Source organism: Petromyzon marinus, unplaced genomic scaffold, assembly GCF_048934315.1.
Source record: "Petromyzon marinus isolate PM22_M1 ecotype Great Lakes invasive population unplaced genomic scaffold, UKy_Petmar_22M1.pri1.0 PM_Scaffold_7, whole genome shotgun sequence".
NCBI lineage: Eukaryota > Metazoa > Chordata > Hyperoartia > Petromyzontiformes > Petromyzontidae > Petromyzon > Petromyzon marinus.
The window spans coordinates 1058117-1074971 of record NW_027423677.1 but is presented as its reverse complement, the minus strand read 5'-3'; the positions used below and the strand labels follow the sequence as shown (position 1 = coordinate 1074971).

Below are 16855 nucleotides of genomic sequence, written 5' to 3'. Positions count from 1 at the left end.
ATGGTCACGTTTTGTCAATAGATTTCGTTAACTGTGTTAATGAAGTGTTCAACCTCACGGATGTTTGTCAATGAGGTTTACCAAGTAATTTAACCGCGTTATCGATGTTCACTGACGACGTTGTCGAAGTGTGCTCCCGAATGCGATCTTTAAGCACACAGAGCGCGCGTCCACCTCCGTCTGTAACGATCGACCGTTGCTAAGGAAGTGACGTCACTTGTTAAGGTAGCAAACCCCGGAAACCACGTGGTCCACTGTATCCTCCAGGCCTGATTAGTTACACGACTGTCAAATTTTTACTTTAAACTTTCGTAACTTACAGGAATTCATAATTTTTGGTTCTTTCGGTAAAGTCACGTAGATAGAAAATAACATTTTAAGTGAAGGCAAAAAACCCACGAGGTTTCGGTGGCAACACAAGCGGTCTTCATCACGTGTTGCGATCGAAACGTCGTGGGTTTTTTGCTTTTATTTTAATTTATTTTTATTGTTATTATTTTCTATCTACGTGACTTTACCTGAAAGAACCAAGAATATAGTAACGATTGTACCCTGGTCGCCACGGATGAAGAGGCCGAGCGGGCTCGGTTCAACTGTTGCCAGGTACCTCCACCACTCAGCTCGCAGCACACACACACACAGTGTCCACTATGTAAAAATCAGGCTAAACTAAACCTTTCTAGAAGTTACTAAAATAATGCTATAAAAACAATGCAACAGTGATCATAAGACATGTGATTGAAAGTTAACAATAGCGACATATATAACATATATTACTAAACCTAGCATCCTTCGCTAGCTGCTTGAGTCAATCCATAATAGCAGGAGTAACAATTATGTATGTTGATTAACTGCGAATAACCCAATCAATAACAGATATCCATTGTAATTTACATCAATACATTACCCCCCCCCCCCCGTCTTCGTATCGGATCTGCTTACAAGCGACGACGTCACATTTATCCCCCGTCTACGTCTATTAAAGACCGAAACAGGGGAAGGATTTCACCACAACTCTGGCTGCTGTCACCTGACGAGGCGGGTTGTTGTTGTAGTTACAGGCGAAACGTCACGGTACTTGAATTGTAAATGTTGTGGGTTTACTCTCCAACACACCGATGTGCTGAATTAGGCACTAATTGGCATGTTTTGTTTACGTGACAAACTTGACTAAGATTTACGCGAGCTAACCCAAACAAACAAAAACACCCTCTAATAAGTAAATATTTGTATTAATTCCATGAATGGACCTTGGCCTGGGACTGTGGGGATTGAGAAGTTATGGATGCAGCTTCTGTTTGTGCTGCCATCAGAATGACCAACAAATAAATAAATAATACACACGGATTGGTGACTACAGTACTAGACCCCCAGTGCTTTTATATTTAAAAGTGTATGTGCTTTGTGGTTGCTTTATTGCGCGTGTGTACGTACTGTGTAACACTTGTTTGAACGCAGGTGATGGGGTTGTCCATGTTGGGTGTCATTACAGCCAAAAACAAGCAGCAGTACGAAGACCAGGACGCCGTGGCCGACCATGAGGACGGAAATTGGCCTCGCCCGGTCACAACGTACGACAGCAGTACAGGTTTCCCTCCACACATGCACACACCTATGAGTTTCCCACTACAGAGACGAAGGTCCCCCATATAGCCTTAACAGACTGTTGTGGCAAGTGCTGTTCGCAAGCACCAATGAAGGTCGGCATGGTATATCAGGGGGTAGGTGGCCAACACCACACCCGGCCGCCTTTGTCTCCCAAGTGGTGACGTATACACACACCACTCCAGGTATTTATTTGAGGTTGAGTCGACCCAGAACCGGTTCAGATAAATAATCGTCACTGGCGTTGGCCATGAGCGGGACTCCAACTCGCATGTTTGCGGGGTTTGGAGCGTAGCATACTATCCACTGCGCCACTGCTACCTTCACATAACGCACACAGAAACAACACACAGGGACCCACACGCACGGACACACAGGGACCTGCTCAACATTGAAATGTGCAGCCCTTGTGTGGCGGCCTGCGTTGAATTTGGGCGTTCATCTCGTCACCCATACAAAAGGTCTCGACAATCAATGGCAGTCCCCCTTGCCCTGCCTGGCACGCACATCGGGCCAGTCACCCCACGCACAGCACACACAACGTGCGCGTCGCGTATGCCAAATCAAGAGTCGTCCCCGAGTGTCCGGCAAATTGGACCGACTATCCCGGGCCCCGCGCTTCGGGGGAGGCCCCACGTGTAGACATCAGTGTCACATGTAATGCTTCCGGTTTAGTTTGAAGGCATCGGGGGGGGGCCCCACGCACCCCCTATGGACGGCCCTGGTCAAAGCACACGGCAGCGCGGAGCACGCGCGTCATGCGCACGGGCCACGTGCGTCACGGGTACGTGACATCTACAAGGCAAGCACCTGCATCGCGTGGTCATCACTTGTAAGGCATGCCCTTTGTGCATGGGACGTGCGTAGTGTGTGCAACACGTGGCACATGTATGTCACACATGCGCATCGCAATGTGATGTCATGTGTACGTGGACATTTGAATCGCATGTAGCTGTCTGGTGGGCAGGACGGATCTACGCGTGGGCAAGTAAGGGGGTGGCTGAGTAAGACTGATACGGAGACACGTCAAGCCACACACTCACCACACACTCACCGGTACACTCAAACACACCACATTCACCGCACACTCACTTACCGGCACACTCGCACACTGGCACTCACTGCACACTCACACACCGCACACTCACCACGCACTCACTTACCGGCACACTGACTGCACATTCACACTCACACACCGCACACTCACCACGCACTCACCGGCACACTGACTGCACATTCACACACACTCAGCGCTCTCACCACGCACTCACTTACCGGCACACTGACTGCACATTCACACACACTCACCGCACACTCACTTACCAACACTCTGACTGCACATTCACACACACCGCACTCACACCGCATTCACATACACTCACACACACTCACACCGCACTCATTCACTCACACACACTCACTCACACACACTCACACAAATTTACACACACTCACCACACACTCACACACACTCACACTCACCGGCACACTCGTGTGCAAGCACACTAGTGAGCTTCCACAAGATGTGCTGCACATTAGTGAGGCCACACACCAGCAGGTTTACACATCAGTGAGCTTACACACTAGTGTGCACACACACAGTCGTAAGCTTACAGATTAGATAGCGTACACACCAGCTCACCGGTGAGGTGAGCTACACACTGGTGAGTTAACACACCCACCTGTTCACGTGCGCAAAGCTCTTAACCCTAAACCTAACATATCCCAAATGCCATGGCTAAAGTTATTTTACACACGCACGTCCATACACGCATGCGCATATGAAGGCACGCATGCACACATACGTGCACACAAACACACATGCACGCACATGTTTAAACATATACAATTCCATGGCGTTGGACTTGAGACTCCCAGAAGTGGAATCAGGACTCCTGAGTGTGCGATATAGCTCAGTGGGCCTTACTTGGTAAAATTTAAATAATTAATTTAGTTTCAGGATGTAGGGTTCTGAAGATATTTCATCTTTCAGTCCTTTCTGACCGTTTGAGTGTGGGTGAGTGAGTGACAACTACTTATGCATTTTTTGTTATTACAAATACAAGCATTTCCAGCTATTGACATGAAATGTATTAACTCTGGAAGATGATGGTGATACAGGTGGTGGGTAGCGGTAGTGTAGCGTTTAGCACGCTGCGCTACGAACCCGGCGACCCGAGTTAAATTCTCGCTCATGCGCAACGCAGGTAACGACTCTCTGAACCGGTCATGGGCCTCCCCTAGGTCGACTCAGCCTCAAATGAGTACTTGGTGTGGTGTAAACATCACTACTGGGGAGACAAAGGCGGCCGGGCGTGGTGTTGGCCACCCACCCCTCGTGGGCCATGCTGGCCTTCACAGGTACTTGCTTACAGCACTTGCCCCAATAGTCTATTCGGGCTATACGGGGAGTCTTTGCTTTGGTGGTGATAATACAGATGGTGATTGATTATACAGATGGTTAGGATGATGATAATGATACATTTGGTGATGATGGTGGTGATGATGGGACTGTAAGAGTGGTCCTTGAAGATATTTACTGTGTAATATTAAGACACACTAATATAAATGTAATCATTAAAGCACAATATATAACACTTGTAATTTCTGTTGAAAGCATGTGCTTTTAATGGTCACGTGTATTTGTACGTGGTTGTGCATGAATGCACGTGTTTTTATTTTCTGTATTAGGTGCTTGACGACAGCCCTTGGCCCAACAGTCTATATTGGTTGTACAGGAAATCTTTGTGTTTTGATTTACGAATGTTCCATTCACGAAATGTAGTGAAAACGAAATTGACAAATTAAGGATACTTTTCGACTTACAAAATAGAATTTCAGCGGAAACAATATATCACATGGCACGCGCCATGAGATCATCAAGCAAGAAGCTGTCATCCATTCACGACAGTGTCACGGTATCCCCATAGTGCAAAAGTAACGCCTCGTCACCTCTCCAGTCATTCCAACATGCAGATCTTTTGGTGAGTTCCTTGAAGATGTTAATTATTTTTGTTTTAAATTGATTATTATTCAACCGTTGTAATATTTGTTCTCTATTATTTTTTGTATTGTGAAATATTGGTGATTATTTTGGGTTTATAGTAGAAATGACTGTCTGAAACACATCGCAAGTTTTTCGTATTCAATTAATGGGAAAAGCCATTCCGATTTGCGATATTTTGTTTTACGGGCGTTTTTAGAAGAACGCATCCCTTTCGTAAGTAGAGGCATACATGTACAGGAATCCATTGCCAACCGCTAATTTATTAACCACGAAATTTTAGTAAACACGGATTGACTACTGGACACCTGTTTACTAACCACGAGCATCTCGCTTTGAGTATTCGCGAGTCGCGCCGAGTAGTGAAATCAAAACAACACGATGTACCTTATGGGGGGGGGGGGGGGTTCTTGTATTTGTTCTTGTATTTGTACGAGCTGTTGTTTATGTTACCGATGTTTACGGGGAGCGTTAGTGCAGCGGGTTAGCGAGCTGTACTATGGAGCCATAAATCCTGGTATAATTTCTGCTCATGGCCAACACCAGTGGCAATTATCTGAACCATTCCTGGACCTACCCTCGGCCTCAAATGAGTACTTGGTGCATTGTGAAAACATCAGCACTGGCAGAGACAAACCCCATATGCTGTGCTGGCCTGCATAAGTGCTCATAACGGCACTTACCCAACAGTCTGTTACATGGGGGGATCTTAGTCTTGGCGTGTAAGTGAGAGTTTATGGACTTTGCATGTTCTTCCCCTGTTGTGCACGCGTTTTCTCAGGGTTCTCAGCTTTCAAAAAAGAACAACCAATTCTAACTGTAAGATATTACCTGCAAATTACTTAAACAAGGATTACACACCGTGGCAACATCGCCCCCTTCTGTGAAAGCTGGACAGGACCCTCCTGCAAAAGAGTGAGACTTCTCTGAATAAACAAATGTAGCACGGCAATCTTTGAGATAATAAAAAAAAACTATTCACCCCTAGAGTGGACAAGGTAGCGAGGGCGATCCTAGCAAGCGAGGGAGCTGTACTCAGACGGAACGGACGACGGCTCCCAGCCGACCTCTTCGCCTTTGTCGATCTTGTCATCGTTGGAGGCCGGTCTCAGCTCTGCGAGGATCGCCTCAAACTTGGGGCGCTCTAACGGCGCGTGGCTCCAGCAGCGGTGCATCACCTTGCGGCTGTGGGGCGAGGGGAGGGTGCAGTGAGGGTGCGAGGAAGGCGAATCGCGCACAAGCTCGGACTGCGCTTTCACCTCTTCCAGTGTGCGTTCGTTCTCAGAATGGTTGAATGAGTGCCGATGATGTTAATGACGTCACAGAGGGGGATGAAGGGGGTCAGGTGGCGAGGGGGGTGAGGGGGGGGTGAGTAGGTAGAGGGTCATGAAGGCATAAAATATCTACAGAATGGATTCACACAGCGGCGTCTAAATGCCACTGCATCTCCATACGTAGTGCAGAAACACTGATCATGTTTATCTTGTAGAGAGAGAAGCAGTCTGTGGGTCTCTACAGTGAGGGAACAAAGTATTTCATCCCCTGCTGATTTTGTACGTTTGCCCACTGACAAAGAAATGATCAGTCTATCATTTTAATTGTAGGTTTATTTGAACAGTGAGAGACAGAATAACAACAAAAAAATCCAGAAAAACGCATGTCAAAAATGTTATGAATTTATTTGCATTTTAATGAGGGAAATAAGTATTTGACCCCTCTGCAAAACATGACTTAGTACTTGGTGGCTAAACCCTTGTTGGAAATCACAGAGGTCAGACGTTTCTTGTAGTTGGCCACCAGGTTTGCACACATCTCAGGAGGGATTTTGTCCCACTCCTCTTTGCAGATCTTCTCCAAGTCATTAAGGTTTCTAGGCTGACGTTTGGCAACGCGAACCTTCAGCTCCCTCCACAGATTTTCTATGGGATTAAGGTCTGGAGACTGGCTAGGCCACTCCAGGACCTTAATGTGTTTCTTCTTGAGCCACTCCTTTGTTGCCTTGGCCGTGTGTTTTTGGTTATTGTCATGCTGGAATACCCATCCACGACCCATTTTCAATGCCCTGGCTGAGGGAAGGAGGTTCTCACCCAAGATTTGATGGTACATGGCCCCGTCCATCGTCCCTTTGATGCGGTGAAGTTGTCCTGTCCCCTTAGCAGAAAAACACCCCCCAAAGCATAATGTTTCCACCTCCATGCTTGACGGTGGGGATTGTGTTCTTGGGGTCATAGGTAGCATTCCTCCTCCTCCAAACACGGCGAGTTGAGTTGATGTCAAAGAGCTCCATTTTGGTCTCATCTGACCACAACACTTTCACCCAGTTATCCTCTGAATCATTCAGATGTTCATTGGCAGGGAAAAAAGTATTTGATCCCCTGCTGATTTTGTACGTTTGCCCACTGACAAAGAAATGATGAGTCTATATTTTTAATGGTAGGTTTATTTGAACAGTGAGAGACAGAATAACAACAAAAAAATCCAGAAAAATGCATGTCAAAAATGTTATAAATTAATTTGCATTTTAATGAGGGAAATAAGTATTTGACCCCCTCTCAATCAGAAAGATTTCTGGCTCCCAGGTGTCTTTTATACAGGTAACGAGCCGAGGTTAGGAGCACACTCTTAAAGGGAGTGCTCCTAATCTCAGCTTGTTACCTGTATAAAAGACACCTGTCCACAGAAGCAATCAATCAATCAGATTCCAAACTCTCCACCATGGCCAAGACCAAAGAGCTCTTCAAGGATGTCGGACAAGATTGTAGACCTACACAAGGCTGGAATGGGCTACAAGACCATTGCCAAGCAGCTTGGTGAGAGGTGAGAAGAGTTAAAGCGATTATTCGCAAATGGAAGAAACACAAAAGAACGGTCAATCTCCCTTGGTCTGGGGCTCCATGCAAGATCTCACCTCGTGGAGTTGCAATGATCATGAGAACGGTGAGGTCGTGGATGGGTATTCCAGCATGACAATGACCCAAAACACACGGCCAAGGCAACAAAGGAGGGGCTCAAGAAGAAGCACATTAAGGTCCTGGAGTAGCCTAGCCAGTCTCCAGACCTTAATCCCATGGAAAATCTGTGGAGGGAGCGGAAGGTTCGAGTTGCCAAACGTCAGCCTCAAAACCTTAATGACTTGGAGAAGATCTGCAAAGAGGAGTGGGACAAAATCCCTCCTGAGATGTGTGCAAACCTGGTGGCCAACTACAAGAAACGTCTGACCTCTGTGATTGCCAACAAGGGTTTTGCCACCAAGTGCAGAGGGGTCAAATACTTATTTCCCTCATTATAATGCAAATCAATTCATAACATTTTTGAAATGCATTTTTCTGGATTTTGTTGTTATTCTGTCTCTCACTGTTCAAATAAACCTACCATTAAAAATATAGACTGATCATTTCTTTGTCAGTGGGCAAACGTACAAAATCAGCAGGGGATCAAATACTTTTTTCCCTCAATGTATATGTGCTTTCTTGAGCAGGGGGACCTTGCGTGCGCTGCAGGATTTCAGTCCTTAACGGCGTAGTGTGTTACCAATTGTTTTCTTGGTGACTATGGTCCCAGCTGCCTTGAGATCATTGACAAGATCCTCCCGTGTAGTTCTGGGCTGATTCCTCACCGTTTTCATGATCATTGCAATTCCACGAGGTGAGATCTTGCATGGAGCCCCAGGCCGAGGGAGATTGACAGTTCTTTTGTGTTTCTTCCATGATGCGCACCAACTGTTGTCACCTTCTCACCAAGCTGCTTGGCAATGGTCTTGTAGCCCATTCCAGCCTTGTGTAGGTCTATAATCTTGTCCCTGACATCCTTGGAGAGCTCTTTGGTCTTGGCCATGGTGGAGAGTTTGGAATCTGATTGATTGATTGCGTCTGTGGACAGGTGTCTTTTATACAGGTAGCAAGCTGAGATTAGGAGCACTCCCTTTAAGAGTGTGCTCCTAATCTCAGCTCGTTACCTGTATAAAAGACACCTGGGAGCCGCTTTCTGATTGAGAGGGGGTCAAATACTTATTTCCCTCATTAAAATGCAAATCAATTTATAACATTTTTGACATGCGTTTTTCCGGATTTTTTTTGTTGTTTTTCTGTCTCTCACTGTTCAAATAAACCTACCATTAAAATTATAGACTGATAATTTCTTTGTCAGTGGGCAAACGTACAAAATCAGCAGGGGATCGAATACTTTTTTCCCTCATTGTATGTGAGGAGTCTGTGGGTCGCAACAGCACGTACGTCTGGAAGTAGGACATTCCAGACTAAGAGGGTTCATAATGGCCGTGTCAACGAGACTGAACCAGCCAGCACAACTCACTGCTAATAACACATCACATAATTCACCCTTAAGCAATTGTTCAATCAATTAATTAAATCACTACAATTAAAATCAAAGAATATCCCAGAACAAACACTTCGCACTCTCCTCCGTCAGCCACCTGCATCGACAATAGAAACGCATCAGTCCAGCAGTGGATAAAACCTGGTGTGGGAGGTATGGGGGGGCGGCTTACACTTGTGGTGGACAGCAGGGGGGTGGCTGCATGCAGTAGCCATCGCAGATCAAGCGGTAGAACTTGTCATCGACTGCCATGCACCAGGGTAAGGGGCCTCTCCTACACCCACAAATATCACACACCGAGCGGTACACACGTCACACCGAGGAGCACGCACGTCACACACCGAGCAGGTTGCACAGGTCTCCTTTATCAAGACAAACGTGGAGCAGATTACAACTACAACTCTTCTACGCCTGTCACAATGCCCCCCTCTCCCCCCCCCCCCCAGTTTATGGGGGGGGGGGCGGGCCTCACTCCCCCCTTCGCGTCAGCCCCCCCTAATAAATGGTCCGGTTGCATTGTGAATGCACCACTCGAATGACGTGCAGTCCCGTGGCGCACTGTAACGGGCTCGTGATTTACTCAATAAAATTCAACGTAAAAAAATAAAAACGATCCCAAGACATTATTTAAAATAATGTATGGCCATCGTGTGTCAGCATCACAGGCGAAAATTGGCATGTAAAAAAAAACTTCACTGCGACTCACTCAATTGGGATTGCTCGCAGCAAACAGCACTTGACCTGCTTACAGGTTAGGTGCTGAATAACCGTGTGTCACACAGAGAACAGTTGCCACTGAGGCTGCCCTTTTCAAATGCTTGAGATGAGATGTGATTATCGCGTGTAAATGTACACACTAAAATAACGAAACAATTATAAGCGAACTATTATCGTTTCAGGTGGCAGGGTGGTGCAGCGGTGATCTTTGACCCTCGCAACAAGAAGGGCCTTGGTTAATGATCCGACTGGCACTTTGCGGAGTTTTCTACGTTCTCACCTTTGTTCTGTATGGGTTATCCAGTTTGCTGACATAGCTAGAAAACACACAATCACAATGTAACTGGGTATTGGCCAAGCATCCCAATGCTAAAGTTACCTGCAAATTACTTCATTGGGATGACACTCGGTAGCAGAGCCGGATGATGGCATTGCTGGGGCCCTATGCCATTGTCAAGTTTAAGAGGCCCCTTCTATGAATGCCTGTATATTTTTGTCAGCAGAATGAAAATAACTGCTTTGGAGAGTCTTTTTTTCTCACCGATCTTTATTTATTAAGCAATTATGTTAAAACTCGAAACCTCGTGTCCATTTCTTGTTTCGTATTTAGAGATCCCCCCCCTCTCTTAATGCGAGGCCCTAAGCTGCAAGTGTGGCCGGTCTGAGCTCGCCTGTGATGAATCACACGTATAATTGTGCACTCTAATTTTCTATGGGTGGCCAGGAGAATTTATTATTATTTAAGTGAATGCAATGGTGATCAGGGGATTGGATCCAGAGCCCCACGTACACAGTAGAGTACAAGGGAACGCCCACAATACAGATTTGAGCTGACCTGCGGATTGAGAAATTGAACTGTTTTGTGACGTGGAGGGTGTTTCTGACCGCTATTATGACCGACCCGTCCCGACGGGAGGAGAGAGGACAGGGTGGACCGGCTGCATGAGCTTACTCTCCGGCACTGCACAGCACAACATCGCCTCCCTACTGCAAAAATACTCGGCAGGACCCTCCTGAAAATGAAAGTCTTCGGAATCAGTGAGGCCTGTCCTTGGGAGGACAGGCGTAGTCTTGGTCGTCACAAGCGAACATTTGTTTCTCCACATGAATTTGTATCCCCGGGTTACCATCAGGGCTGGGCGCTGCAAGCTTAGCTTCTGAGATCTGATGAGACTGGCCGTTTTTTAAAAGGTAATTTCGGCATCTGGAGCCCAAGCATGCAACAACTTTATGCAACTTCTTGGTTATTTTGATAAAGTCACGTAGAATGGAAATAAAATAATAAAAATAAAACATAATAAAAAATAAAATTCTCACGACGTTTCTGCCAAAACACAAGTAGCCTTCTTCAGGTGAAGGAACAGAACTGTCGGGACAACAGCGCTTCAATAACTGCTGCTAAGATTCCCAGCGTCTTTTAAGCTAGGTGGGAGAGGTAAAGCGCCTTGACAAAGGAGTTTACATATCAAACAGGAGAATTTAGCATTGAAATAGCTGTGTTAAAGTGTTGGATCATCAGGGTGTTAAAGTCAGAAATAAACATGTAACTGGGAGATTAGCATGATGTTAATGTGAGGGATTAGCATGTGACTGGTCACGGAAATAGCTATGTTAAAGTCAAAGTTTACATCTCAACAGAGGCGTTTAGTATATGGACGCTAAAGGACTGCAACTACCCAACTATCATACAATAAACCGATGTGAAAAAATAAGTATAAACAACATCAATATAATAAATGTACTCAATATGTTCTTCAATACGTTGAGCTATAAACATAAAGTAACTGAGTATACACTACACTATATAATGAATACCATATAGTAAATGAATTAATAAAACTAAAATATAAACTACATCAATGTTATTAATAAACTCTATATACTCTCCAATCAGCTGAGCTACTAACAATAAGTCATTATACATTACAATGCCATATGGCGAAAAAATGGGTGGCGGTTTTTTCCTTCTTTCCAACGTTAGCACCACGGAGAGCGACGAGCCTCGTTCAGACGGACGAGTCCATCCATGCTCGGAACGGAGGAGGGGGGAGAAACAGCCACGATGTGCTGCTCTGTCCTGTGTTGCGTTACAACCATGCCATAAACTAGACTACTATACATTGTAACGTTATACCTTCCAATCTAAACTACATTGTATAATATCGTATACACAGCCCAATGTAAGCTCGAACATTATGCAGTATATTTATATGTCTTCAACTAAACTTTTTCCTACATTACACAACTATACACCGTAATATACACTACCATAGACAAACCCACCCTTGAATTATAAAATGCGTTACTTTACACTACCCTATACTTTAGACTGTAAAATGTTAGACTTGTAATATTACACTATGTATTATTCTACCAACCCTACTGTATACCACACTGCTGTATATTCACAATACAATTACGATACTATATATTGCCTTATGAATTATGTTAAACATTACAATGTTATACTATTTATTATTATGTAACATGCTATAAACCATACCATTGACCGTCGTGTGAAGAGGCAGTGCCAGCGAATGGACTGCAGTCTGAATGTCACCATAAAATACAATCAATTAAGAACTGAAATTGTTTATAACGTCTTTCCAATGAAATTTTGATTTAAAGCTTTCGTGACTGCAGTAATTAATATGCTTAGTTCTTTCGGTAAAGTCACGTTGAAGGGAAACAACAAAATAATAAAATATATATAAAACAATAAAAATTCTCACGACGTTTCGACCATAACACAAACCAATTCCTCAACCACATCAATTCCATACACCCAGCCATCAGATTCACCATGGAGGTCGAAAAAGATGGCAAGCTACCCTTTTTGGATGTCCTAATTAAAAGGAGACCTGATGGTTCAATGAGCCACTCTGTCCACAGGAAAGCTACGCATACGAATGCTTACTTAAAACTGGATTCCCACCACCATCCATGTCAGAAGAACTCCCTCATCAAGACTCTATAGCATAGAGCCCAATGCGGGGGTCACAAAAAAGATCTCCAAAATCCTGAATAAACACAAGATCCAGGTCCGATTCAACACAGTACATAAAATCCGTGATCTGGTTCCGTCTGTAAAAGATGTGGTTCCAGACATACAGTACCCGGGCGTCTACAAACTAAGTTGCCTCTGTGGTAGCAGTTACATTGGAGAAACCAAACGACATATCTGGGACCGCATCCGTGAATATAAAGCAGACTTGAAACACGGTAGGACGAGCACCTCAGCCGTGGCAGATCACTGTTATAATTCAGTGGGCTCACATGACATTGACTTCTCCAAGACGGACGTTCTCTGCAAGCCATCCGGCTACCATGAGAGATTCGTTCATGAGGCCATCCACATATACAAACACAGAAACAATTTCAACCGAGAAGATGGATTCTGGCTTAGTAACCATTGGAAAGATGTTATAAACCATTTTGGTACTTAATTGATTGTATTTTATGGTGACTTTCAGATCGCAGTCCATTCGCTGCCACTGCCTCTTAATACCTTTCACACGACGGTCAATGGTATGGTTTATAGCAGGGGTGTCCAAACTTTTGTTTCCCGAGGGCCACATACAGAAAAATATACGAAGGATTGGGCCACTCACTAGACGTGAGGTATACTGCCTCACTTCTCATGCACTAATATTGTCAAAATCAATCAAATGCAGGTAAATTACGTTTGATTATTGAACATGTTTGAAGAAAAAAAGCCTCCATCATAGCTCTTCATTAGTAGATTTTAATTTTATTTTTTACAAAAAGGTTGGCAGGTAATTCTCTCAGTGACAGCCTCAGATTGGTTCTTAGGGTGCTGATCCCCCTTCATTGTCCATATGAAGGGAGAGATAAGAAGACAAATAGGGGATGTGGATATTTCAAGCTTATTACACAAATAAATTATTGGGCTTGTTAACACATCAACTAACGTTTGTTAAAAAAATTGTCATCAACTTTAATTGACTGAATTTATGAAGTAATTGGGCTTATTAACAAATGAAAACGGTGTGTATATTTTTAACTCACCTGTAATGGGAATAATGTTATGCTCAGTGGGAGCAGTGATGCTGCGCTTTGGTCTGAAGGATAGCTGGCAGGTCAGGAGTAAGTTTGGTGGTTGAGATGCGAAGGACGTCACGGAGATGGCTGTCGGTCGTTCTGGTTCTCAGCCTGCTTTTGTTCAGCGTTAACAGAGAGAATGTCTGCTCACATATGTATGTTGAGCCGAACAGACTCATCATTCGTTTTGCATGGCGTCTCGTCAGAGGAAACTTGGCCTTTTCCAAACTCCGGTAGAAGTCAGGTAGGGAGAGAAGCTGATGCTGATTCTTCAGAGAATCATCACACTGAATTTCGATCAGTTCTAATTGCAGACTCTCCTCCACTTCTTTTGCATCCATTGAAAACGGAGCCGCAAACAGTGTGATTTCCTTCTCAATGACAGAAAAATCTTGGAAGCGCTGACTGAATTCTGTCATGAGAGATGTGATCACAGACACATATTCTCCCATTTTTGCAGAGAGCTTGGCATTTGGAAATGCGCATTGATTTCGGTCAGCGTGGGGAAGTGCGCTACATTGAAGTTGCGCAGTTGTGACTCGAAGAGACGGAGCTTCGCACGGAATGCTTTCATGTGCACATACAGCTGTGGTACCAGCTGCTCTTTGCCTTGTAGTCTCTTGTTCGGGGTGTTGAGATGATCAGTGAGATCAACTAAAAAAGCCAGGCCTGCCAACCATAAAGGGTCACTGATCTCATGGAGAGGTCTGCCCTTTTCTTTCAAAAACTTGTCGATATTTGATCTCAGGGAATAAAACCACTGCAGCACGGAGCCGCGACTGAGCCAGCGCACTTGAGAATGGTAGAGTAGGTCCCCGTATTCAGCATCGACATCAGAGAGGAACGCTTGCAATTCTCTGTGGTAAAGCTCTCGGGCCATATATTTTTTTGACATTTTTCACAACTGTGTTCATCACATCGCCAAGCTGGATTATCTTGGCACAGAGGGCTTCTTGGTAGATGATACAGTGCATTTTAACAGTCTCACCTCCGCCCTCCTGCACCTTGGCACTCACCATAGAAGCCATTCCTTTGCGCTCGCCTGTCATTGCTGGAGCCCCATCCGTTGTAATTCCACACAGCTTGTCCCATTTAAGTCCAGCCTGGTTAATTGAATCTGACACAGCTTCAAACATGTCCTTCCCAGTTGTTGTTCCCTTTAGACTCTGAAGATCAAGCAGATCCTCCATAATGCAAAAATTCTCATCAACTCCACGCAAAAAAATTAACAGCCGTGCAGTGTCCGTGGCATCTGTGCTCTCATCACATGCAATCGAGTAAAAATCAAAAGCACAAGCTTTATCTGACACTTGCTGTTTTAAGTTAGCCGACAAGTCTTCAATTCGCCGCACAACCTTATTTCTGGACAACACTAACATCGTTAAAATCCTGCAATTTCTCCAGGCACATTCCCACGACTTTAGTGAGGCACTGTTTGATGAAGTCACCGTCTGAGAAAGGTTTCCCGTGTAGGGCAATGAGTTGAGTTACTTCATTGCTGGCTATTGTTGCATTTTCTTGAGCTTTGTTAGCACGGAAAAAAAAACCCTGCTGCTGCGTTAGCAGGCTAGCTTGCCATTTGCTTTACCTTCTCTCTCCGCTCGGCGCCAGTGTAGGACGTAAAGGTCTGATGTTTCGTTTCATAATGCCGTCGTACATTGTACTCTTTCATCACGGCAACACTCTCATTACAAATCAAACAAACACACTTCCCCTTGGTTTCTATGAAAAAAAAATCATTTTTCCACCGAGTCTGAAATTTTCTGCACTCGCTTGCAATCTTGCGTCTCTTCGGTTCCGGCATTTCTGGTGACCCTGAGCAAATGTTTTCTACGATTGCTTGCTTTGTGGAGACGCTGCCTTGTTCAAGACAATAGCGCTATCTAGTGTTTAAATTAAGAAATGCAATACAGTGGGCCATAGTCCATTATATTTTTAAACTTTGATACGGGCCAATTAAAAATGGATGGCGGGCCGCAGTTGGCCCGCGGGCCGTAGTTTGGACACCCCTGGTTTATAGCATGTTATATAATAATAAATAGTATAACATTGTAATGTTTAACATAATTCATAAGGCAATATATAGTATTGTAATTTTATAGTGAATATACAGCTGTGTGGTATACAGTAGGGTTGGTAGAATAATACATAGTGTAATATAACAAGTCTAATATTTTACAGTCTAAAGTATAGGGTAGTCTAAAGTAACGCATTGTATAATTCAAGGGTGGGTTTGTCTATGGTAGTGTATATTACGGTGTATAGTTGTGTAATGTAGGAAAAAGTTTATTTGGAGACATATCAATATAATGCATAATGTTAGAGCTTACATTGGGCTGTGTATACGATATTATACAATGTAGTTTAGATTGGAAGGTATAACATTACAATGTATAGTAGTCTAGTTTATGGCATGGTTGTAACGCAACAGGACAGAGCAGCACATCGTGGCTGTTTCTCCCCCCTCCTCCGTTCCGAGCATGGATGGACTCGTCCGTCTGAACGAGGCTCGTCGCTCTCCGTGGTGCTAACGTTGGAAAGAAGGAAAAAACCGCCACCCATTTTTTTATTCACATGGCATTGTAATGTATAATGACTTATTGTTAGTAGCTCAGCTGATGGAGAGTATATAGAGTGTATTGATAACATTGATGTAGTTTGTATTTTAGTTTTTTTATTAGTTTACTATATGGTATTCATTAGATAGTGTAGTGTATACCCAGTTACTTTATGTTTATAGCTCAATTTATTGAAGAATATATTGAGTACATTTATTATATTGATGAAGTTTCTACTTAGTTTTTTTTCACATCGGTTTATTGTATGATAGTTGGGTAGTTGCAGTCCTTTAGCGTCCATATACTAAATGCCTTTGTTGAGATGGAAAATTTGACTTTAACATAGCTATTTCCGTGACCAGTCACATGCTAATCCCTCACATTAACATCATGCTAATCTCCCAGTTACATGCTAATTTCTGACTTTAACACCCTGCTGATCCAACACTTTAACGCAGCTATTTCAATGCTAAATTCTCCTGTTTGATATGTAAACTTCTTTGTCAAGGCGCTTTACCTCTCCCACCTAGTTTAAACGACACTGCGAATCTTAGCAGCAGTCATTGAAGTGCTG

General features: G+C 44.1%; 1 long non-coding RNA gene across 1 annotated transcript in view; it reads left to right on the top strand.

Annotated features, from left to right (window-relative positions):
* Nucleotides 1–241: 241 nt before the first annotated feature.
* Nucleotides 242–16855, top strand: part of LOC142923795 (uncharacterized) — a 51335-nt gene continuing 34721 nt past the window's right edge. The window contains exons 1-2 of the long non-coding RNA XR_012940838.1: nt 242–603; nt 1493–1571. This is a non-coding gene — a long non-coding RNA (uncharacterized LOC142923795). The remainder of the gene's footprint in view (nt 604–1492; nt 1572–16855) is intronic.